Consider the following 23,115-nt stretch of genomic DNA (forward strand, 5'->3'; position numbering starts at 1 on the left):
GAAAAGAAATTCTTACCTCAAAATGTAGATTTACTTTTTTTTATTAAAAAATAATAAAAAGAAATTACAAGAAAACAACTAAAAAAATAAAAATTATTTGCAAAAATTAATTCTACGAATTAAAATAACTTATCTCCCCGGCAACGGCGCCAAAAACTTATTATTCAAATTTTATTGAACTCGCAAGTGCACGAATTTATTATAAAATAGATCAATGGCGACGAGTGTCGATTTCACGAGGAGGTGAATTTTAATTGCATATAGAGTTAATTTTCTAAGTGGGTGGTTGAATTTGTGGTGAAAGTGATTTAGACTTATCCTAAAATTTAAATTAGAATGACGGGAATAAATTAAAGTAAAATCTATTAAAATGAAGCGTTTAGATATTTAGATCTGCATCAACATGTACCATGGGTTTAATATTCCTTATTAGTGCCAATTAAATCATGAGGGGGGTTTTCACTCCTCATGAACCTCACTCTAATTAATATGGTACTAAGGGTTTATCGTGCCAAATAGTAATAACCTTGCACTAGACAAGATTATTATTATCTGTCAACGAAAAGTCCAAACATCCACAAAAATTAGAGGGGAAAAGAAAGTAAATTTACCAAATTAAGCCCATGGAACATGTTGAGACTTCACCTTCAACCCAAACTTGAAAGAAAATTAGCTACTCATAATTGAACTAGGGATAAAATGGAAATTTATTAAAATATATAGAAAATATAAGATGGAGAAAGAATTACAGAAAATGGAGTTCAAAAATGAATTCAGGGGTATCAAATTGGGGGGTGGGAGCCCCCTATTTATAGATACAATGAGTAAAGCATGGCCATCAGATTAAAACAATTTGAACACTTAGGATTACGCCACTTGACAAGTTCTGATTGGATAGAACACATCATCAGGGCTGTCATTCCGTGTATATGCATGTACCGTACGTATGTTTTTCGGTCCACTAACATACTGCCACACAACCAGTCAATGCTACATCATTCTTCCAATCGAATGCTGCCATGTCATCGATCAATGCCACGTCATCGATTAGTGCCACATCAGCGTACCGTATATATGAACAATGTCATTTATCCTTTTTTGCTCCTCCTAAGGTTTTCGGCTATCCTAAGTTTGGAATTACTATCCGTTTTTCCATCTGATCTCTCGTTCATTGTGAAATAACCATAATTCCCCCTAAATATATATAAAATGCTTAATTATAATAAAATACGGATAATTAAATCACAAGGGACTTAAATACATAAAAGTAGGGATGTTAGTGGAACTTGGAGTGTAAAATGACGATTTTCTCCTTTATAAATATACACTTTCTAGCACTCAACACTACTCTCACTAGTGTGCTGGAAAATGGGTTGTTGTGGCTCTTCTTTAAATTGAGTTTCCTCTTGAGTTGAACTAGGTTCCACTCTTCTTTTTGGTACTTCAACTGGAATATGAACATCCCTTCCAGACCTTTAGTTAATCACTTTGCAATGCTTTTTTCCTTCTCTCCTTGGATCTTTTGTGTTGCTTGGTAAACTGTCGTGAGGTCTATTACTCAATTCTATAGCAAATTGTTCAATCTGATTCTCCAAGTTTCTTAAAGATACAGCTTAGCTTTGGACCATTGCTTCATTCTTCACACTATACTCCTTAATTACAGTTTCAAAGGAGCTAAATTGATCATTACTGGTGTTTCTTTGCCCTTGAATTTGCTAGTGAAAACCAAGTGGCTGAGCAGGCCTGTTCTGTCCACTAGATACTGCAGCATGTTGATTCTGATTGCTCCATGAAAAGTTTGGGTGTTGTCTCCATCCAGTGTTATAGGTGTTTGAATATGGATTGCTATGATTCTATCTGTTGAAATTGCCCACATAGTTGACTAAAGCTCTGATTTCCAGAACAATTATCATATAGATGCCCCTCTCTACAATAAACACAAGAGACTTCAGCAACTTGGTTAATTGTTGCTGGTGGTCATCACTTTTACCATATTTATCAATGAGGTTACTTGGGTTGATAATACTGTCAATGCACCAAATTGTGTACTCCTATTGCTTGTAACGCCCACTTTTTTTCCTCTTTTACCCTTATTAAATTGGGTATGATAGTTATTATTAAGTGTTTGTGTGTGAGTAGAATTTATCAATATGTTTTAGATAAGTTACAAATGTTATTAAAAAAAGAGAGAATTTTCTTAAAAACTCACATTTTCTTGCTTCATATTTTTTTAAAAGATTTATTAATTACCTAGTATGTAAGAGGAAGCCATCTTTTTAAGAGGAACCTGTCTTTTATTTTTTACAACGTTACAAACCTTAGAAGAAAAAAAGAAAAAAAGAAACATAAGTCTTTGGAGAAGCAAAAGAAAGTTTTATAACTTCTTTTCTTGGTGTTTGCCTTAAGGTATTAAGTATTTCTTTGACTTATATGATTTATTTTTATGAATTGTTTGCCTTTAATTACTTGTAGTTTGATTTGGGTAATATCTGTGTGTTTGTAATATTGTGATCAAATGAACAATCTTTATTCTTTGCTTAAAATCGTTTTCTTTACAAAATCATAAAACTAGACATCCTAAGCTTTCTATTGATAGGTCTTATGTTGAAATCCTCTAAGTATGTAAATTGTTATGGTTTTTCAAAGTTGGGTTACCTAGTATTGGAAAATTCTGATTTTTAGCAGCGGTCCTCACTTCTGAAAAATTTTCCGTAAGGTTACACATCCTTAAAAATTATGGCGATTTTCATATCAACATATCTATGTCTCATATGATTATATATTTAATTTCGTAATTTATTCATTATGGTTAAATTATAAAAAATCATAACATGCGGCTTTTGCAGATCTGGAAACAATTTTCCAAAATTGCAAAAAGCTGAAACATGTAATAGTTTGGGCTAATTTATGAATATTACTGAAAGGAATTTAGATCTATCACAAATAGATGTAGGCAATTAAAAACAAAAAAAATTAATAACTTAATTAATTTTTCGGAAGTACTGTTTACTGTTGATGTTCACCGTTACTGTTCATCGCAACTGTTGACATTTAATGTTTATTATTACTGTTCATCCGCATAAAAAATATTAATTTTCCAAAAACACAATAAAATGTAGAAAATAAATGACAAGAATGATAGTGCTCTCATTACACGCACCATCGAGCGAATTGTTAGTGAAGCTACTGCTGCCCCACCAAAATCGGCTGCTGTAGCAGGGGTGAGAAGAGTTGTTGGTTTGGAGAGGAGAATCCAGGAACTGAGCACCAGTATCACTCAATGTGCTAAAGCCTAGCAGAGGGAAAACAATCAGTTTTGTTGTATGCATGAAAATACCCACAATAATTTCCCTTATTCATTGCTACAGCAGTTCGACTTTGGTACCTCCACCACAGATGCCCCAGCAGAAGCCAGTAAAGATGAACTTGAGGAAGAAGTTGCAACAGAATTGCAAATAGAGGCCCATTTAAATGCTGACAATCAATCAAACCAGCCTAAAGAAGAGGGTGCTAAGTCTATTATCGATAGTGCCTCGACAGAGGCGGATGAAGACCCCAAAACAGAACTCGAGGATCCCCCGAAAAGGACATCTTCCAAGTCCAGGAAGAAGCACATCATGAGAGAGGAGGATGATGAACACAGTGAGGAGCCTCCCATTCCAGTCCTCTCTCGGAAGGACAAAGAAAAAGTGAACAACCCTTCTGCATCCGAAGATGAAGTAGAAGACATTGATATAGAGCTGGAAGCTCCAGCAACCAGGGTTACTTGCACAAGTACAGAAACAAAGCACCTACTCGATATTATTACCGTAATCACGGGTTAATGGTCTGCAGTCGAAAAAGCTAACCCAGCTAACTCATAACAAACTCCCAGCAAATCCATTCTAACTAGTCCTGAAGGACCTAGCAAGAGAAAATGGGGCACTTCTGAAGGTGTTACTACCTCAGACACACCAGCGCAAAAGAGGACCAGATCTATTCCGCCCCGAGAGGTTGCACCCACTGGAACTCCCCCAAACAACCCATTACTAAGAAAGAAAAAGATGTTGCCACTACCTCACCGCAAGGATCTCTTAAGGATCGTCTGCGGAGCTCCTCCAAAAAGCGGTGAATATGTTGCTTTCTGTTGCAGTATTGATGCCATAAATAAGGGAGTACCCCCTACCCACCAGTTTATTTTACTTCCTTCTGAAAAACTTCTCTTTCTTTTAGTTTTAATTTTCTGATTCATTCTGTAGGTTCTTTTATTTAGTGCATGTATGTGTGGTTTGTGTTGTTTTATTTTGTGTGCTTGTGAGGACACAACACCTCTCAAGTTTGGGGGGTGTGTTTTGTGTTTTGTGCTTGTGTTATGGTGTGAAGCTTTGTTATCTAGTATTTATGTATGGATTTGAAAACCTTATGAAGATAAATTGAGTGATTCAATATTTGTGAATGCCAAGTAGGGATAATTTATAGATGGAGGTTGAAATTCTATCCCAACACTTAGACTTTGGTTGCATTTCATGAGTATACTGTAGAAGAGCCAGAAAAAACAAAAAAACAAATGGTAGAAAATATCTCAAGTTTGGGGGGAAAATTTTGTTGAACTGTGCGTATTATGAAATAAATTTTGCTCCAATGGCTTAAGTTGCTGAGTAACCAGGGCTGAGTATGCACCCCATATGCAAACTTGAGTCCAAAGGCAACAAGAGTTATGAGCATTGCTGTAGCAACTATTAAAAGAAAAAAAAAGGTCCTCTATTTAGGATATTGAGTAACTAAGTCTGTTTGTGAGCCCCATATTCAGCCTTGAGTTAAAGATATCTTTAGATAAGACTATATTATGAGGATTGCTGCAGCAACTCTGAGCTGTGCATTGGTTGAGTAATTGGGTATCATCATTACAAGTGATCGATATTTATATGAAAAATTAATGATATATTGAAGAGAGTTTAAGTTAAAAAAAATTGTAGCATAATTTGAGGTTACTTGTGAATTCTGCTCCCCCATATGTGAATATATTTGTGTTCTACCTTTGAATTATATGCAATGTCTGTGTAATGCTACAACATCTTTGGAACTTGATCAAAATGGCACACACACACTTTGGACATAATGATGCCTAGAGTCTAGAACTGAACTACCATGGCTATTTTGCATGATTGAGAGTGTGATCTGAGGGTTGAAGAATCCTTATAAATTTGATGACAGAGCTAAGTTTTTGGTTGCATGATTATGTGAATGAAGTGTTAGTGTTGATGTCATTACTTGAGAACAAGTAATGGTTTAAGTTTTGGGGTGTGATAACTCTATGAAATGAGAGTTGTCATGACACTTTTAAACTTAAATCAAGATTACTTTGAAAGTATACGACATATATTTATTGCATTTTAGTTTTATTTTGCATGAATAACCATTTTAGTATATTCTTAATAAATTTTGTTTCATTTAGAATAAATTGTGTGCTTAAATCATATGCATAATTGTAGGTGACTGGAAGCTCAAATTTCAAGGAAGTAATGCTAATACAATAGGCTTGTAAAAGATGGAAAAGAACTTGGTTATAGAAGAATTGAAATAAATCTGGAATTGTGCAGTTGTTATAGTCACTACTGTAGTAATCATTGCTATAGCAACCATTGCCATTACTGTAGCAATCCTGAAACAACAACAGAGAAGATTTTGCAGAATATCGTGATCTGCAGTTTCCTAATCTAGAAGACACGCGACCTAGGCCTCCGTTTACCCTAGTTTTCAGCTATAAAAGGAGCACACGTCATAGGAAAGAGGTAGAGCCGTCAATCATAATTGAAAGAAAAACAAGAAAGAAATAAAAGAGAAGATTGAAGAGAATGACGCAAGTTTGCACTAATAACAAAATCTGCAGAATATTTGGAATTCAACTTTTCTCATTCAACTCTTGTTATTCTTCTTTATTCTTTAGTTGGAAATATATACTTGATGGCTGGAACTTTGTCGTTTGTTTTTCTTTTACAAGTTATGAACTAAATTTGAATGTAGTTGGGTGACAAATAATCTAGATGGGTTCTTGACTGTCCTTATGAGTTGCTGCATGCCTGCTGTAGCACTTTGCTTTAATAAATCTTATTACATTCATTATTTCAGTTGACCTCCCATTTAATGATATCAGTTAAGAAAGAGCCATAAAAGGGTCTATCTTAGTGGAACTTGTTAGAGCAATACTTGATCTTAGGTTGAATTTCCTGGATTGAGTTTAACTTGAATCCAAAAAAGGCCACACTTGATTTGAGATTTGTGATAAACTAGCTATAAGGATTCACCTTGTAGAGTAGAGAGAGTACATGCTTGTAATGTTGTATCTTGTGTTGACATAACAACTGGTCATTGTTAGGTTGCATAAAGGTATAAGAAGTCCAACATGCGATAACTAAAGATGCAAGGTAATTATGCCCAGTGCTAAAACAAATGTTGTAGCAACTGGTACTAATTTGACAAAACAGTCACCCTATCAAGAGACTTTGATCATTCAACTACTTACTCCTATTGAATTCTCTTTGTGTTAAACATACAACTTAATTTATGATTTAATTTTTACTTTATTGAGTTTTTATTCTCATTAGTTAGTCAATCTTATTAAATTTTATCAAGTTAAGATAGAAGAAAGTTTGCACTGTTGTGATTGCTGTAGCATTTCTAGTAGCATCAGTCCCTGTGGAGACAATATTGAATACTCATCACTTTATTACTTATTGTGTGCATTTGCACATTGACACCAATAGCAATTGAGCTTAAAATATACAACACATACCTAAAGAAATCATCTACACACACAAATGCATACTTTTTTCCAGCCAAAATTTCAACTTGCATTGGTCTTATAAGGTCCATATGAAGTATTTGTAGTACCTTTGATGTTGCTTTATCCGGAATGGCTTTATGTGACTCCCTTTCTTTCTTTTTTTTTAGATTGACATGAACCACATATTCCAGGTTGTTTCTTTTTAAGCATTGGAACTCCTTTTAGAGCACATGTTTTCATAATTCTAGTCAGTAATCTGTAGTTCAAGTGACCCAACTTTTGATGCCATAATTCTGTGTCATCAAGAGTGGTCTTATGACAAATAATTGAGCTAGTCAATTTATAACAATAATTAGATGATCGATGTCCTTCTAAAATACAATTTCCATCAACATCAAGAACGCGACATTTGTTCTTGTCAAAGTTGATAAACAAGTTTTGATCACAAATTTGACTAATGCTAAGTAAATTTGCTTTGAGATCCTCAACATGCAGAACATTGTCAAGTTTTCAAAAACCTTCCACATTCAAAGTTCCCTTTCCAAGCACTCGACTTTTCACACCATCAACAAAAGTTACATTTTCTCGATCAAGTTTTTGATAATTGATCAAGGCACTTCTATCATCTGTCATGTGTCTAGAACAACCATTATCAAAGCATAAAAAAATAGTAGTGCAAGTTCTCAAAAAAATAAAGGAAACATAAGCTTTATAATCAGTCTTACTCATCCAAGTAGTTCTAGTTTTATTTTCACTTATCTCAACCTTAGGTTTAGGTGTCATCCTAGGTTTTCCATGAGAATAATTAAAGAACATAGCCTTTTTCGTATATTTAATGAGCTTAAAGAAATTAGGTCTTATATGTCCTTTCACATGACAAAAATGACAAGTGGGAATAAACTTGTTGTTCTTACCTTGATGAATTAGTGACGAATGTGCAATAGTTTTACCTTTTTGAAGATCTGAAAGTTTAACTCTTGGTGGAGAAGCTATTTATGAAGAAGCTTTAACAAACACACTTTGAGAATTCGAATCTTCACCATGTTGATATCCAAGACCATGATGATCTGAGCTAGATTTGCCAAGTGACAAGATATGGTCTAACTTCTGTGTCTCAGAATTCATCATCTTAAGTGACTTTTTGGTATTCTCTAATTCTGTCGTCACTACAAGCAATTGGTTATCTTTATCAGTAAGTAAAGACTTATAATGAATTACCTCACTTTCAAATTTCGCCTTATCATCTAAAAGATTGGATACGTAAGTCATCAATGTCACATTGTCATTGTAAAATTCTTCCCATTTAGCGAACATCATCTTGTAGCTTTCATGAAAAGCTTTCTTGTCATTTATATCAATGTCACTGACGTCGCTATTAGAATCATTATCCTTGTTATCATGTCAAGACGGGAATCAGTGTCTTCTTTGCAAGAAGCTAAGTGCAAGGCTTCAGATATGGATGCATCTATGATGTTTGATTCCTTTTTATTGCCGTCATTATGGACAACAAGTCCTCCAACAAGGTCTTCTTCGTTGATGCTATCAGTAGAATCATCATTACTCCAAGTGGATTGCATTGCTTTCTTTTTCATAAGAATGTTAGCACATTGTGCTTGTATGTGTTCTATGCCTCCACATTCTCTGCATTGAATACCCTCAAATTTGTTAAAATCAAACAATTTAAAATTAGAGTTAGAAGAACCTTTTTGAACCGTAGGAGCCACTGTTCATCTGCATAAAAAATATTAATTTCCAAAAACACAATAAAATGTAGAAAATAAATGACACGGACATTTTTACGTAGCTCAGATTAATCAATCCTACATCTATGAGACCACGCCCAGATGAAAAGCAATTCATTAAGTTGAGATATTACGACCTATGAATTTATCAAACTTAAGACTCTCACTTATAGTTTATCACCATACAATTTACTCAACCTTAGACTGAATCTGCTTCTCTTGAATAATCACTACCCATATTAATCTGTGATCCTCAAGGCACTTCGCAAAGTGATCAATAGCAATTCTTTAATTCTTCAATGTCTAGTGATCCAATATCCACATAGACTCTCTACAGAGATGAAAAGAAGATAAGAAAACAAATCAACACAACATTATGTGCCAAATCCGGATTCTCTAGAGATGAGGCCAAATTTTGCTTCTCTGCTTTATGCTCTATGTTGTGCGTGCCTTCAATTGTGAAATATCTCTCTTTATATAGGCACTAGCGTTTCACCAAAATAGCAAGCCTTAAAAGACTTAGATACTTTCCAAATAAGAGTTTATTTCCTCTTATAATTCCTATGAATCTAAATAGGAATAAATCTGATCTTCTTGCCTTGCTTGTCTCCCAAGAAATATCTAGAGCATTTAATGAACTGCCTGTTTGAACCAACTTCTTGCTCTAAATAGATCTCATGCGCCAATTATAGAATTCTATCATTAATTGACTTTCTAAATTAGACATCTAATTAAATTATGAAATAAATATTCCTAATAAATTGAAATCTCACTAAATTAGGGAATTAATAAATTAATCTCTATTACAAGATATGCAATAAATAAACTTCCAATTTAACTTGGAGTTGCTTTAAAGGTATAATGACAAAGGTTTTCAAATATTGTGCATCGATTTGCTTACCGAGTTGACAGCTCACCCCTCGTCTCCAATTTATTTATTTATTATTATTTTTTTTGCATATTGATTATAGATGTGGCTTGAGTACTTAGATGTAGATTTTTTTTGTGGACCCTTGGAGTTGCGTTAAAGATTAAATTTGGCTAGACTTTTTATTTTGGATTAGAGACTTTTCTTTGGAGACTTTATCTCAGATGTTTTATGTAAGGATTCAATTGGAGTATGAATAATGATTGTTTATCTCGAGGTTTATTAATAAGAATAAAGGATGTGAGGTTTCATTCCAATTTTACCCTTGTGCTTTCATGGGTGAATTTTTGGGATGTTACATTGCTCCTCTTGCTGCAGCTTGTCTAGTTGATGGCCATTGATAGTTATTGTTAGCTATCCTTTCCAAAATTTCATAACCCTCATTATATGACTTAGACAACAAGGCCCTATTTGTTGAAACATCTCTCATAAATCTAGTGCTTGAGTTCAACCCATTGTAGAAAGTTTCCAATTGTATGCAACAAGGAATACCATGATGAGGCATCTCTTGAGTAACTCCTTGAATCTTTTCCATGCATCATACAAGCATTCATCTTCGAGTTGATGGAAAGATGTGATCTCATTCCTCAATTTTGCATTCTTTGTCAATGGGAAATATTTCATCAAAAATTTGTCAGCCAAAGCATTCCATGTGGTGATGGAGTCTAGTGGCAAGGAATTCAACCATGCCTTTACTTGATCTCTCAAAGAAAACAGGAAAAATCTGAGCCTCAATGCTTCATGTGATGCTCTTGCAAACTTGAAAAAATCACTTACTTCCAAGAACAGTTTAAGGTGAAGATGAAGATCTTCTGATGGCAATCCATTAAATTGCGCCACTATTTGTAACATCTAAAACATCACGGGTTTGAGTTTGAAATTAGCACCTTGTACTTCAGGTCTAACTATTTCAGGTTGTATAACTTGAGGGGTCAATACGGCATAGTCTCTAATGGCTTTATCTCTATCATATGTCATGTAGATAATATTGTTGTTTCCTAGTTGCCCCTGAATATTTTGCCCATTCTGACTTTCTTGGCCATTAACTGGTTGTATTTCTCCATGATTGTTCATTGCTACAGCAACTTTTGAATTCCTATTCTCTTTTCGAAATCTCCTTGTAGCTTTTTCAATCTCTGGATCAAATTGGAATTCAATAGGTTTATATTTGCGCATGCAAGGGTTGCTAGAGCACTTCTGCAAACACAGTAAATAAAAAGAAAATCAAAATCTTGCACCAACTAAAATTGATTTAAAAAATCACAATAAGCACCAATCCCCGGCAACGGCACCAAAAGCTTGTTGTACGTTTTCTAATGCTATTAGTGTCAATGTGCAAGTGTACACAACAACTAAAATTGATTTAAAAAATCACAATAAGCACCAATCCCCGGCAACGGCACCAAAAGCTTGTTGTACGTTTTCTAATGCTATTAGTGTCAATGTGCAAGTGTACACAACAACTAAAATTGATTTAAAAAATCACAATAAGCACCAATCCCCGGCAACGGCACCAAAAGCTTGTTGTACGTTTTCTAATGCTATTAGTGTCAATGTGCAAGTGTACACAACAAGTAATATAATGATAAGTATTCAAGATCGTCTCCACAGGGATTGTTGTTACAGGAATTGGTACAATAATTTTATCACTGCCATTTTTATTCTAAAATAGAATTAAAATAAATTATTAAACTAATAAATTAATTAAAATAAATGTAATAAGAAAAATGCAATAAAATAAATTATTACGGTAAATATAAAGATGCAATCAATGGGCGTGGAGTAGCTAAGTGATTAAACTCACTTAATGATTTTGACTATTCTCCTACTGTTTGGATCAGTTGCTACAGCACTGGGTAGAATCCTTATGTATTCTCAGCTGTTGCATGTTGGATTTCTTATATCTAAATACAACTTAATAGTGACCAATTTTTAGGCTGATATTAAATATAGCATTACGCATTTTAGATTCTAAGTACCCTACAAGTTGAATCCATGTATCTAGTTCATCACTAATTTTAGATTAAGCATGGCCTTTTTCGAATCAAGTTAAACCCAACTCAGGAAACCTTATATAAAACCAAGTATTGCTCTAGTATATTCTACTAAGACAGGCCTTTTTGAGGCTCTCTCTTAAGTAGTATCACTAAATGGGTGGTCAGCCGAAATAGTGAATTGAAATAAATATTATCAAAACAACGTGCTATAGCAAACATCCAGCAACACAAAATATCAGTCAATTAACCATCAAGTTTGTTTATCACTCAACTAAAAATAAATTTAGTTCATAATTTCTGATAAAATAAGAAACAAAATAGTTTCAGCCATAACCAATTCATCATAACAAGATAAAAACAAGAAAACAAGAAAACAAGAAATCAGATTTGAGATCTGATTGATGCTCTCCTAGAATCCTTTGGTGGCATCCTCCACTCACTCTTGATGCTGACCGTATTAAAGTTTTGTGATAGATTTGGTTTTATATGCAATTAACTTCATTGTCTGAACCTTTATCTGAGGGATGAATTAAAGTTTACCTCGTAAAATAATGACATCTCAATTTTCTCAAGATGAATTCCAGACCTCTTGACTTTATCGTCCGAGATATTTTGCTGTTGGGCTGGAAGGAGATTGAAGCCACCAATAAATTTCGTTGCAATAGCTAAATTTGTTGTTTTATTTTGACCAGAAAAACATAGGTAGAAGATGCATTGGACGTGTTTATCAGTTTCATTTGAAAACGTTCGTATAGCATTAAATGTTTGATATCAAAGCACGTAGGAGATTTTGTAATTCACGCAAGGATTTCTTCACTTTTTAGCGTGCAGTATAAAATGATTGAAGAAAGTCGTCGGGCGACTGTTCAACGTTGTATTAATTCATGAAAAAAGTGGATGTTTGAAGAAGTCAGCAAGAACTAGGAAATTAATAGTTGCACAACGTTGTATTAATTCATGAAAGTTCCCAAGTGGATGTTTCAAGTCAGCAAGAACTTGGAAATTAATAGTTGCAAATTCAAATCTTTATGCTCGTGGAACTTTCCTATTCAAAAGGGCAATAATGACTTTGGGATTGTATGATTACCGAGACCAAATAAATTAGTGGAAAGCTACTACCGACCTAATATTTGGGTTCCAGCTAGTGTGCACGTGGTGCATGGTACACCATTTGTTCTTGTACGAGTTGCCCATTTGTTTCAACGGCACGGATGTATTTTCATTAGTTTCTAACATTGATGTTCGTTGTTCTCTGGAAAAACAAAAAAGTTCGAAGATTTTAAAATTTGACACATAATTTTGCATTGATTCAAATTTTAAAATTCGACACATGATTTTGAAGTGTTTCAAATATTTATATTTTGGTCAATTCACCTAATTTGATTATTAAAGTTAGTGATAGCATAAAGGTAATAACTTGTAAAAGCTTTTCATCAGATAATTTTTCTTTTGGGTAGGGATATTTTAACCCACTACTTTTGTATATTCACTCTATTTCTAGAAAATAATTACAGTTGTTAAACTGTAAAGTATTTGTTTGGTTTCTAAGAAAGTTACAGAGAGAAACAGAGGGAAAATAATAAGAGAGGATGAATATGAATCATTGAATTAAATCGACTGGTTTTACAAGCATGTATTTATACAGGTATCTCGAATCTTCTACATGTTATTTGAGACTGAGCTAACAGCATAACAACCTTCCTCCAGCTCAGCTGCCAAGTCAGCATTCATAACAAACTTGCTTAATCAAATTAACTAAGCTTAACTAACTAAGCCATCTTAACTAATTCTATTATCTTAACAGCCCCTCTCAAGCTCAAGGTCTGGGAAGAACATTGAGCTTAGACCGTAGATAATGAAATTGATCAAATGCCAATGGTTTAGTAAGAATATCTACTACCTGATCACAACTTGGAACATGACTAATCTGCAGTTCCTTTCTAGATACATGATCTCGAATGAAATGCAGATCAAGCTCAATGTGTTTAGTTTTAGAATGATACTTAGGATTGCTAGCAAGAGCTTCTGCACTTTTGTTATCACAGTAGAGAACTGGAGACTGCAACAAAGACACTTTTAATTCTTTGAAAAGATAAGTGATCCACAATACCTTAGCTGTTGTCAAAGCCAAAGCTCTGTATTTAGATTCAGCTGTACTTCTAGACACTATATGCTGCTTCTTGGAGGACCATGATACCAAGTTGTTGCCTAAGTAAACACAATATCCCCCTACTGACTTCCTATCATCCAAATCAGACCCCCAATCAGCATCTGAGAAAACTGTAAGCCTAAGTGATCCAGATGAGTAAAATTGCAGGCCATAATCTGCTGTATACTGCAGATACCTCAGCACCCTTTTGCAAGCTTGCCAATGAAGTACTGATGGATTAGAAAGATATTGGCTGAGTTTATTCACTGTAAAAGCAATTTCAGGCCTTGTTAGTGTAACATATTGTAATGAGCTAACCAGACTTCTGTATAGAGAAGGATTCTTAAACACTGCACCCTTGTCTTTGACTAATTTTTCTGTTGAACTCATTGGTGTTGGACAGCCCTTGCAGTTCACCATTTGAGCTTTCTTGAGCAGATCACCAATGTACTTAGTTTGTGATAAGTGCAGCCCATCCACAGTTGGAGTTACCTCAAGACCAAGAAAGTAATTAAACTCCCCAAGATCTTTCAAGGCAAACTCGGCACCCAACTGATGTATCACCTTCTCTACCAAAACAGAATTTGAGCCATTGATCAAAATATCATCTACATAGATTAGTGCCACAATGATTTCTCCTGCCACATGATGAATAAACAAGGAACTATCTGATTTGGATGTCACAAAACCCCACTGAATTAAGGAAGCTTTCAACCTATCATACCAGGCTCTTGGAGCCTGTTTGAGTCTATAAAGTGCCTTGGTGAGTTTGCAGATATGAGCTGGAAATTGAGGATGAACAAAACCCTCAGGTTGATGCATAAAAACATCCTCTGTAAGAATGCCATTAAGGAAGGCATTGTTAACATCCAGCTGCTTGATTGTCCAGTGATTCATGACAGCAAGACTCAGGATTATTCTGATGGTGCAGGGCTTTACAACTGGACTGAAAGTTTCAAAAAAATCCACACCTTGTGTCTGATGAAACCCCTTTGCAACCAATCTGGCTTTGTACTTTGATATGTTGCCATCAGGGTTATATTTAATTCTGAATACCCATTTGTTTCCAACTATCTTCCCAGCTATTTCTGGAGGAATAAGAACCCGGGTTTGATTCTTTTGTAGTGCGTCAAATTCATCTTGCATAGCTTGTTGCCATTTGTGGTCTGCTAGAGCTGCTTTAACAGATGAAGGTTCAAGCTCTTGAGCTACTGTTAAGTATGTCTTGGGATTAAACACACCAGCTTTTGATCTGGTAGTCATAGAATGATTGTTCTGAACTGTAGATGTCTGTACTAGCTGATGAACTTGGATGTGTGGTGATAAATTTTGAGATGAATGGCTTGGAGATGAATGTGCTGAAGGTGTATGGGAGTGACTTGAATCAGGTCCTGTATCTAGAGATGAGGGAATAGCAGAGGATTGTACATTGTTGCTGTCTACAATGACTTCTGTAAATGGAATATTTGAAAAAGAAACTTGACTTGATTGGATGGATGAAAGTTGTGAATCAGACTTTGTAGGAAAGAGTTCAAAATAAGGAAATTCTGATTCATTAAACTAAACATATCTAGCAATGTATGTTTTACCAGTGGAATCCAAGCATTTGTATCCCTTGTGTATAGGACTATAGCCAATCATTAGGCATTTTTGTGTATGAAAATTGAGTTTATGGTTATTGTAGGGTCTGAGAAGAGGAATGCAAGAGCAACCAAAGGTTCTAAGGAACTTGTAATCTGGTGGTCTATCATGAAGTTTGGCAAAAGGGGAAACATTATTCAACACTGGGGTTGGCATTCTGTTAATGAGAAAGGAAGTTGTATGAAATTACTTCCACCAAAAAGATAAAGGCATTTTAGTTTGGGCAAGAAGTGTTAACCCCGTTTCTACAACATGCCTATGCTTTCTCTCAACTACATCATTTTGATGATGTGTGTGAGGACAACTATGCCTAAAATGTATCCCTTCTGCCTCAAGAAATTTTTCAAAGCTTCTGTACTCCCCTCCCCAATCAGATTGTAAAGACTTCAGAGAGAAACCAAGTTGTTTTTCAACTAAGGTTTTGAAATACTTGAATGTATCGAAAGCTTCTGACTTAAGGGTTAATGGAAAAATCCAGCAATATCTGCTGTAATTATCCACAAAATAATGTAATATCTATATCCATGTAGAGATGGTATAGATATTGGACCCCAAAGATCAGTATGTACAAGCTCTAAAGGATTTTTTGTTTTTATGCCTGTAGAGTAGAAAGAAAGTTGGTGCATTTTACCATATTGACAAGCATCACAAAAATCAGGAACAGATGCAGGAAGTGCCAGAGAGGATAATATGTTTTTCAATGCATGTTTATTAGGATGACCAAATCTTTGGTGTAACACATTAGCAAACATAGCTGGATTAACAATGCTCAAATGACTCTGAGAATTACTTGTTTGAGTACAAACTTTATTCAAAGACAAACCAGAAAAGTTACAAGCTAACTAGTTAAAAACAGAAAGCATAGAACTAGGATTATGATTGGTGACACATGAACTGGAGAGACAGTCATCCTTAGACAGCAACTTATACAGTCCTCCTCTAGCAATCTCTTGAGCCAGATGCACTCCCTTCCTCTTGTCCTTAATAAAACACATATTGGCAACAAACTCAATGATTAAATTGGTATCTTCAAGCAATTTGGAAATGCTTATGAGATTTTTAGTGAGATGAGGTACACATAATATATCTTGTAAATGCAGAAAAGAATCACTGGAAGTGGGGAGACAAGTATATCCAATATGTGTAATTTTCAGACCTTGGCCATTACCAACATGCAGTAACTGATTACCTGAATATTCTCTTCCAAGGTTCAAGTTCTGCAGATTGTTGGTGAGATGATGTGTTTCCCCACTGTCAACATACTAGCCTTGATCAGCCATGCCACCTTCAGAGGTTGCCAGGAAAGCAGCTTTTGGTGCTGAATTTGGATAGAGAGCTCTTGGTCCAGGATTCTGATATGAATTATAGCCTGAATATGGATTGTAATAAGGCACAAATTCTTTGTTGAACCTGTTCCTGCATTCAGCTGCAGTATGCTTTGGCTTAAAGCATATTTAACAGATTACAGCGGCTCCATTTGGATCTGAAGCACCTTTTCCATTAGTGAAGCCACCAAAATTTCCATTATTAGCACCAAAATTATTTCCACTGTTAACACCATATCCACCTCTGCCTTGATAATTTCCAGGCTGAGCATTATTATTCCAGCCACCATTATTCCAACCATTCCAATTTCCTCTACCTCGGCCTTGTGAAAAGCCTCTACCAAAAGCTCCTCTGCCACCATTATTATTGTTTCCATTCCTAATCCAGTTAGCATTATTCTGTCCTCCAAATTTAGTATTGGTTCCAGTTTGAGCAACATTTGCAGCATAGGTCAATTTAGTTTCCTTACTAGCATTTGACTGATGTGCTTCTAATCTAGCCTCACGAGTTAAAAGCATTGAGTAAGCTTCATTAACAGTCATTTTTGCAAGATTTGCTTCAATATACACGACCACAGGGTAGTATGGTTGACCTAGCCCAGAGATCAGATGTGTAATAAAATCTAGAGGACTAACAGGGCTTCCAGCTATTGCTAAATCATCAGTTATTGTTTTCAGCTTTCCAAAAAATTCAGTCATAGACATTGAACTTTTTCTAAGATTATTAACCATCACCTTAAGATGAACCTTTTTAGCAAAGGTTTCAGACCCAAATTGTTGCACAAGACTAGACCAAAGTTCAAGTGAAGTTTCAGAGTTTACCACTAGGCTAAGAATCTCGAGATTTATGGAAGATAGCATCCAGCTTAGCAGCATCTGATCCTTCCTTTTCCAAGTGGTGAATGCTGGATTTGTTTGAGTTCCAACTTCAGAGTTCTCAGATTCACTTTGAAGAAATTGATCTGGACATGATTTAGAACTATCAAGATGATCTTCAAGACCATTTGCACGTACTGAAGAGAGAATCTGAGATTTCCAGATTGTGTAGTTCGATCGATCAAGCTTAATAGGAGAAGTGAAATTAAATGAAGAAACAAAGATTGCGGTGTTTGGAGTTAAGTTTGATAATGCCATTTTTGTTTTTAGTATAGCTCTGATACCATGTTAAACTGTAAAGTATTTGTTTGGTTTTTAAGAAAGTTACAAAGAGAAACAGAGGGAAAATAATAAGAGAGGATGAATATGAATCATTGAATTAAATCGACTGGTTTTACAAGCATGTATTTATACAGGTATCTCGAATCTTCTACATGCTATTTGAGACTGAGCTAACAGCATAACAACCTTCCTCCAGCTCAGCTGCCAAGTCAGCATTCATAACAAACTTGCTTAATCAAATTAACTAAGCTTAACTAACTAAACCATCTTAACTAATTCTATTATCTTAACAACAGTAAGTTCATAATATTTAAAAAAAATATAAATTAATAAAATTTTGGTACAATTAATCAATTAAATCTTTCCATTAATTTTTTTCTTATTTTTTGACCATATTTAATCATAAACTTTAATATAAGTTTTATATTACTATTTAATTATTATTATATGACCAATTTGCCCCAGTAATCATGAATTATGTATATAATAATTTAGTTATTTAATTTTGTGACTTAGAATCTAATATTTTTAAACGAAATTTGATTATTATTTTCACCATCCTTATAAATAAATGACATAAATTCGATAGCCCAATAATTTACATGAGTATTGTGCCATAAAGACCCTATGCTAGTTTATTTACAATTTAATAATGATACTAATTAAGTAATATTAGAAACAATGAGTTTGGTATAAAATTAGAAAACTATTGAAGTTAAGTAAATTCTTGGAACTTTTACCTTATAAGTATAAAATAGTCAATTTAAACTTATGTCATAGCAATCTTTGTAATCAAACATAATGAAAGGAAATCTAAATTAGAAAAAAGTAAATTAAGATAGATTTAATTAATTAATTATCTAAAGTTCATCTCTATTTGAAATTTTTTAATTTTTTAAAAATAATTTACACCTTTTGTAATTATTTTTTGAAAATGGGGTGGGTTTATAAAAACTATGGGGTATCATCACCTATTTTTTGTTTTTTTTTTGGAAACAACATAATATCCACTTAATCCATAAGAGAGACCGTGAAGTAATTTACCAAAAATGGGTGTATAGGGCAGCCGGGGCATCAAAGCTTTTTCTTATTTAGGGATGGCAAAATTTGGTTTGAGATTTGAATTAAAAAAATATGGATATGGATGTGAGTAATACCTTTGAGGATTGCAGATGAAATCAGATATTTAGATTCATATAATGCTAAATTTAAAACTCAACAAATTTACCTAATAAAATCCAATCATAATTCAACAATCAGCAATTCAACACCTAGAATACAACACCATATATCCATAAATAAAATTACCACAACATAAATCAAATATCAAGAATAACATAAATCTGAGTCTAACACCACCATAAATCCACACAGATCCACGCATGCATGTCTTTAGTATTATGATTAGCTGGTTACATTTGATTTTTTTTCATTTACCTTATATATTTTTAATTTATTTTGGTTTAAAAAATAATTTAATTAAAAAATAAATTGGATCCAATTTTTTTTATTTTTCTTATGTATTTCCATCTATATATAGATTTGCATTCATGTAAATATTAATTTTTAACATCCAGATCCGTACTTTTTATTATGCATAATTGATTTTTTTGGATCTCTGTCGATCCAAGCTAGACCCAAATTGTTTTTCCATCACTAATTCCTATTTTTTTTTGTTAGTGAAATCTTTAAATATAATAGAAGGTGTAAAGAATTTAAATTTATTTAAACAATGAGGGTAAAACAAAACAATAGACAAATTAATTCACCTAATTAATTAATCCTAAAAAACACTATTCACCGATTATCGATAATGTGATATTGTTCATACCGATTACTATTCACAAGTATTGTTCATATTTGTTTATTGTAACTATTCACTGAAATTTTTAGTTTTACTGTTCATTTGTCATAAGTATGCTACAAGTAGTAAATTATAGAAAATAAAGTACACAGAGGATTTTTACGTTGTTCAAATCACAATCTTAAATCCACGGACTAGACCCAGACAATAAGCAATTCATTAATTAATGAAAAGATTACAATCTATTAGTTTTTTACACAATTTCCAACACCCGCTTACAGTAGTCACCACCTCATTGTATCCAACTTAGTTAACCTTACTTAGTGAGAACCCCTCGTCTTCAATTATGTTTGCTGCTTTCCTTGAGATCCTCTCAACACAACAAACGACCGCTTCATCCTGAAGAGACCAACGTAAATATAAAGGATGTCTAATGAAAGACTTGATGAAGAAGACTAAAACATCATTGAGATATGAAACATCATATGCGGCCAAATAAGTTTCTTCTCATTCTCTGCATTTGCTGCTTCTCTAATACAAAATATGATATTTCTTCTTCACTTCACCATTGTGTGAAATACTTCTCTTTCTGTAGGAGTAGTATTTCATCTAAACCCTAGTAGAGGAATATTAAGACATACTACCTTAAGAGTTCGATATTCTATAAAATACTTGATATCAGGGTATACTTCCCTAAGAGTCCAATATTCCATAAATACTTTATATACTTGCTAATGTAGTAGTCATCTTTATTTGGAGCACTTGATATGGAATCCTATTTATATGTCATTTTGCTTCTTTTATGCATCCAAAAATATTCTCCAATAGTTCATGTAATCTAATCTTAATTAATTTTCAAGACTAGATAAATCTCGGAAAAATCCCTAATAAAAGAAATTAATAAGTTATAACATTATTTACACAATGATGCCAATAACAAAATTCGGGTCAAGAAGGAAGCACAAAAATATAAAATTATTTAGAATTAACAAGTTTATATAATAACAGTCAAGATAGAGCAAACGCAGGCCACGTACTGATTTTCATAGTTTAATTGCTTTTGACTTCAAAGGACTCATTTCCTCACTTCTCATAATTTGTTAGGTGGCTTTTGATGTACCGGATTGTATTAGAGATTACATTAAATTATATTGTATTGGATTATTAATACAATATTATATATATTTGGTGTAGTACATTAGTTGTAGTATATGGGTTGGATTGTGTGTTTTAAATAATATTAAATTGTCATTGATCGGTTTATTAGCAAAAATTAAAAAAATAACTGACAATCACCATTGACGACCACCGATTATAGTCGGAAACTTACAACGAGGTCCGTTTATGCCAAATTAGTACGATAAGAATTCCCATTTTGAGCTCTATGCAATGCTACTAGTGTCATCTGAAATAGAGCACCCATTTACCATAGATTCTCAATCTGCTGCATAGTGCACATAGATTTGCACAGTCCATACTTGCCCAAACCAGGTGCCAAAAACATACCCTTAATTATACATTTTCTCTAGAAAGAGGCAACAAATTTGTGATAAAAATAGTGAGAAGTAAAGTTTTAAAGACAAGCATAATAATTAACAAAATAGTAGAGTAAACTAGAAATGGTGTGAGTTAATTCAAATAAGAGAAAATGTTGAATTAGATAATACTCTAAATATGACTGTAACAAAGTGACAAACGCTTTCTAAGATAATTAAATTTTAATTTTATGTTACATGAAGGTGATAGGATAGCTCACATGATCAGACTTTCATAATGGAAACAATTAAAAGGTCACTGGTTTAAAAATCCAAGAGAATGCATTAAAAAATTAGGGGTGGGATAGAATGAGGTAAATGATAAGAAATATTTATATACGAGCATTCTTACATATTCTAATGTATGTGCTCCCAAAAGGTTCTTTTAGTGATTTTCAACTATTTTTATTTAGTTAACCACTATAATTAGAATCCTTAAAAGATAGGGATTAAAAAATTGATTTGTGTTATTGTCTACCCGTCTACTTAGAAAAAAAAAATAATAATACACACTTACTGTAGTGTTTTAATCTGCTTCTAACCCTCAAGACAAATGAAAACACTTCCTAGGACCTTTGATAAAGAACAACTCAAGATGCACAATTGAAGAGTGAACCCAGATAAGTAACAATGTACCCAAGAACTTGAAAGAACAACGAATCAAGAAACATCCCAATCACAGACACCACAAGAATCAATTACGTGGTTCAACTGCACCAATTGGTACAACCTACATCCATGGGACAAGTTTTCTGCAGAGCTTATATTAATCAACAATGGAGGATCTTTCTTACAGAGAATGGTTTACAAGATTTTAGAGAACTCTCAACCATTCTTCCTATATGAACTCACAAGCTTTCTTAATTCGTTTCACCAGCCTGCTCTTATAGCAACCAGAGCAACTAACCAGCTTAAACCCAGATCGAACAGATTGCTTACACGTAGCATAACAAACTTAACGAACTGAGATGAGCCTTTCACGTATCTGTCACGTGCATCACTTATAAGCTTCCTTTAAATGACATGGATGAACTGCCGTTTCAAGCTTTAATCTTAAGTGACAACACACGTGCTTTTCTCGTGTCTTTGAAGTTCTCCTTTAATTGCCAAAACGTCATCGTTTGGTTCTAATGAGTTTAATTCACCATCAAACCTCACAATTCTCCACCTTGAATCAATACCCCTCTGCATACTCCTTCTCCAACACTAAGTATCGTTTAAACAATACCTAGTCCCACTAAGTCTAAGCTTAACTCAAACTTAGCTACAGGAACAATCTTTGTAAGTATATCTGCAGGGTTTACATCAATATGGATTTTAACCATTTTTATCTCACCCCTTGAGACTTCATGTCTTATGAAATGCAGCTTGATGTCTATATGTTTTGTCTTCTCATTGTGTGCTGGATTTTTGTAGAGATGAATAGCACTGGAACTATCACAGAATATAGAGACTGTACTTTGCATTTTCCCCAGCTCAGATATTAACCCTCTAAGCCACAAAGCTTCTTTAACAACTTCTGTAGCAGTTGTATATTCAACTTCTGTAGTAGAGAGTGCCACCACATGCAGTAATGCAGACTTCCAGTTAACAACACATCCCTTCAACATAAACACATATCCAGTCAGAGATCTTCTTCTGTCTAAATCTCCAACAAAATTTGAGTCAACATACCCCCACAAGCTATCTCCATTTTCCCTGTTTCTCCCATATACTAGACCTTTCTTCAAGGTCCCATTTAGATACCTCATTACCCACTTCACAGCCTTCCACTGTTCCCTTCCAGGTGAGGCCATATACCTGCTTATTACACTGACAGTGTGTGCTATGTCAGGTCTTGTCAAGACCATGGCATACATCAGATAGGGGACTGACATTATCTCTTGCTTTTCTTCATCAGTAGATGGACACTGGGAGCTGTTGAGTCTGAAATGGGAAGAAAAAGGTGTCTGGACAGGTTTTGAATCAGTCATTCCATAGATGGTCAACACCTTCTTTAAGTAGCTTTCTTGTGACAGAAATAGCAGCCCACTTTTCCTGTTCCTTCTGATTTCTACTCCTAGAATCTTCTTA

General features: G+C 34.1%; 1 non-coding gene and 1 pseudogene across 1 annotated transcript; both read left to right on the forward strand.

Moving 5' to 3' along the window:
- Positions 1–23,115, forward strand: part of LOC127899448 (geraniol 8-hydroxylase-like) — a 61,102-nt pseudogene that overhangs the window by 28,446 nt on the left and 9,541 nt on the right.
- Positions 9,922–10,027, forward strand: LOC112496650 (small nucleolar RNA R71). The gene has a single exon (XR_003063170.2). It is a non-coding gene; the product is annotated as a small nucleolar RNA R71 (small nucleolar RNA).

This window comes from Citrus sinensis, chromosome 8, assembly GCF_022201045.2.
Source record: "Citrus sinensis cultivar Valencia sweet orange chromosome 8, DVS_A1.0, whole genome shotgun sequence".
Lineage (NCBI taxonomy): Eukaryota > Viridiplantae > Streptophyta > Magnoliopsida > Sapindales > Rutaceae > Citrus > Citrus sinensis.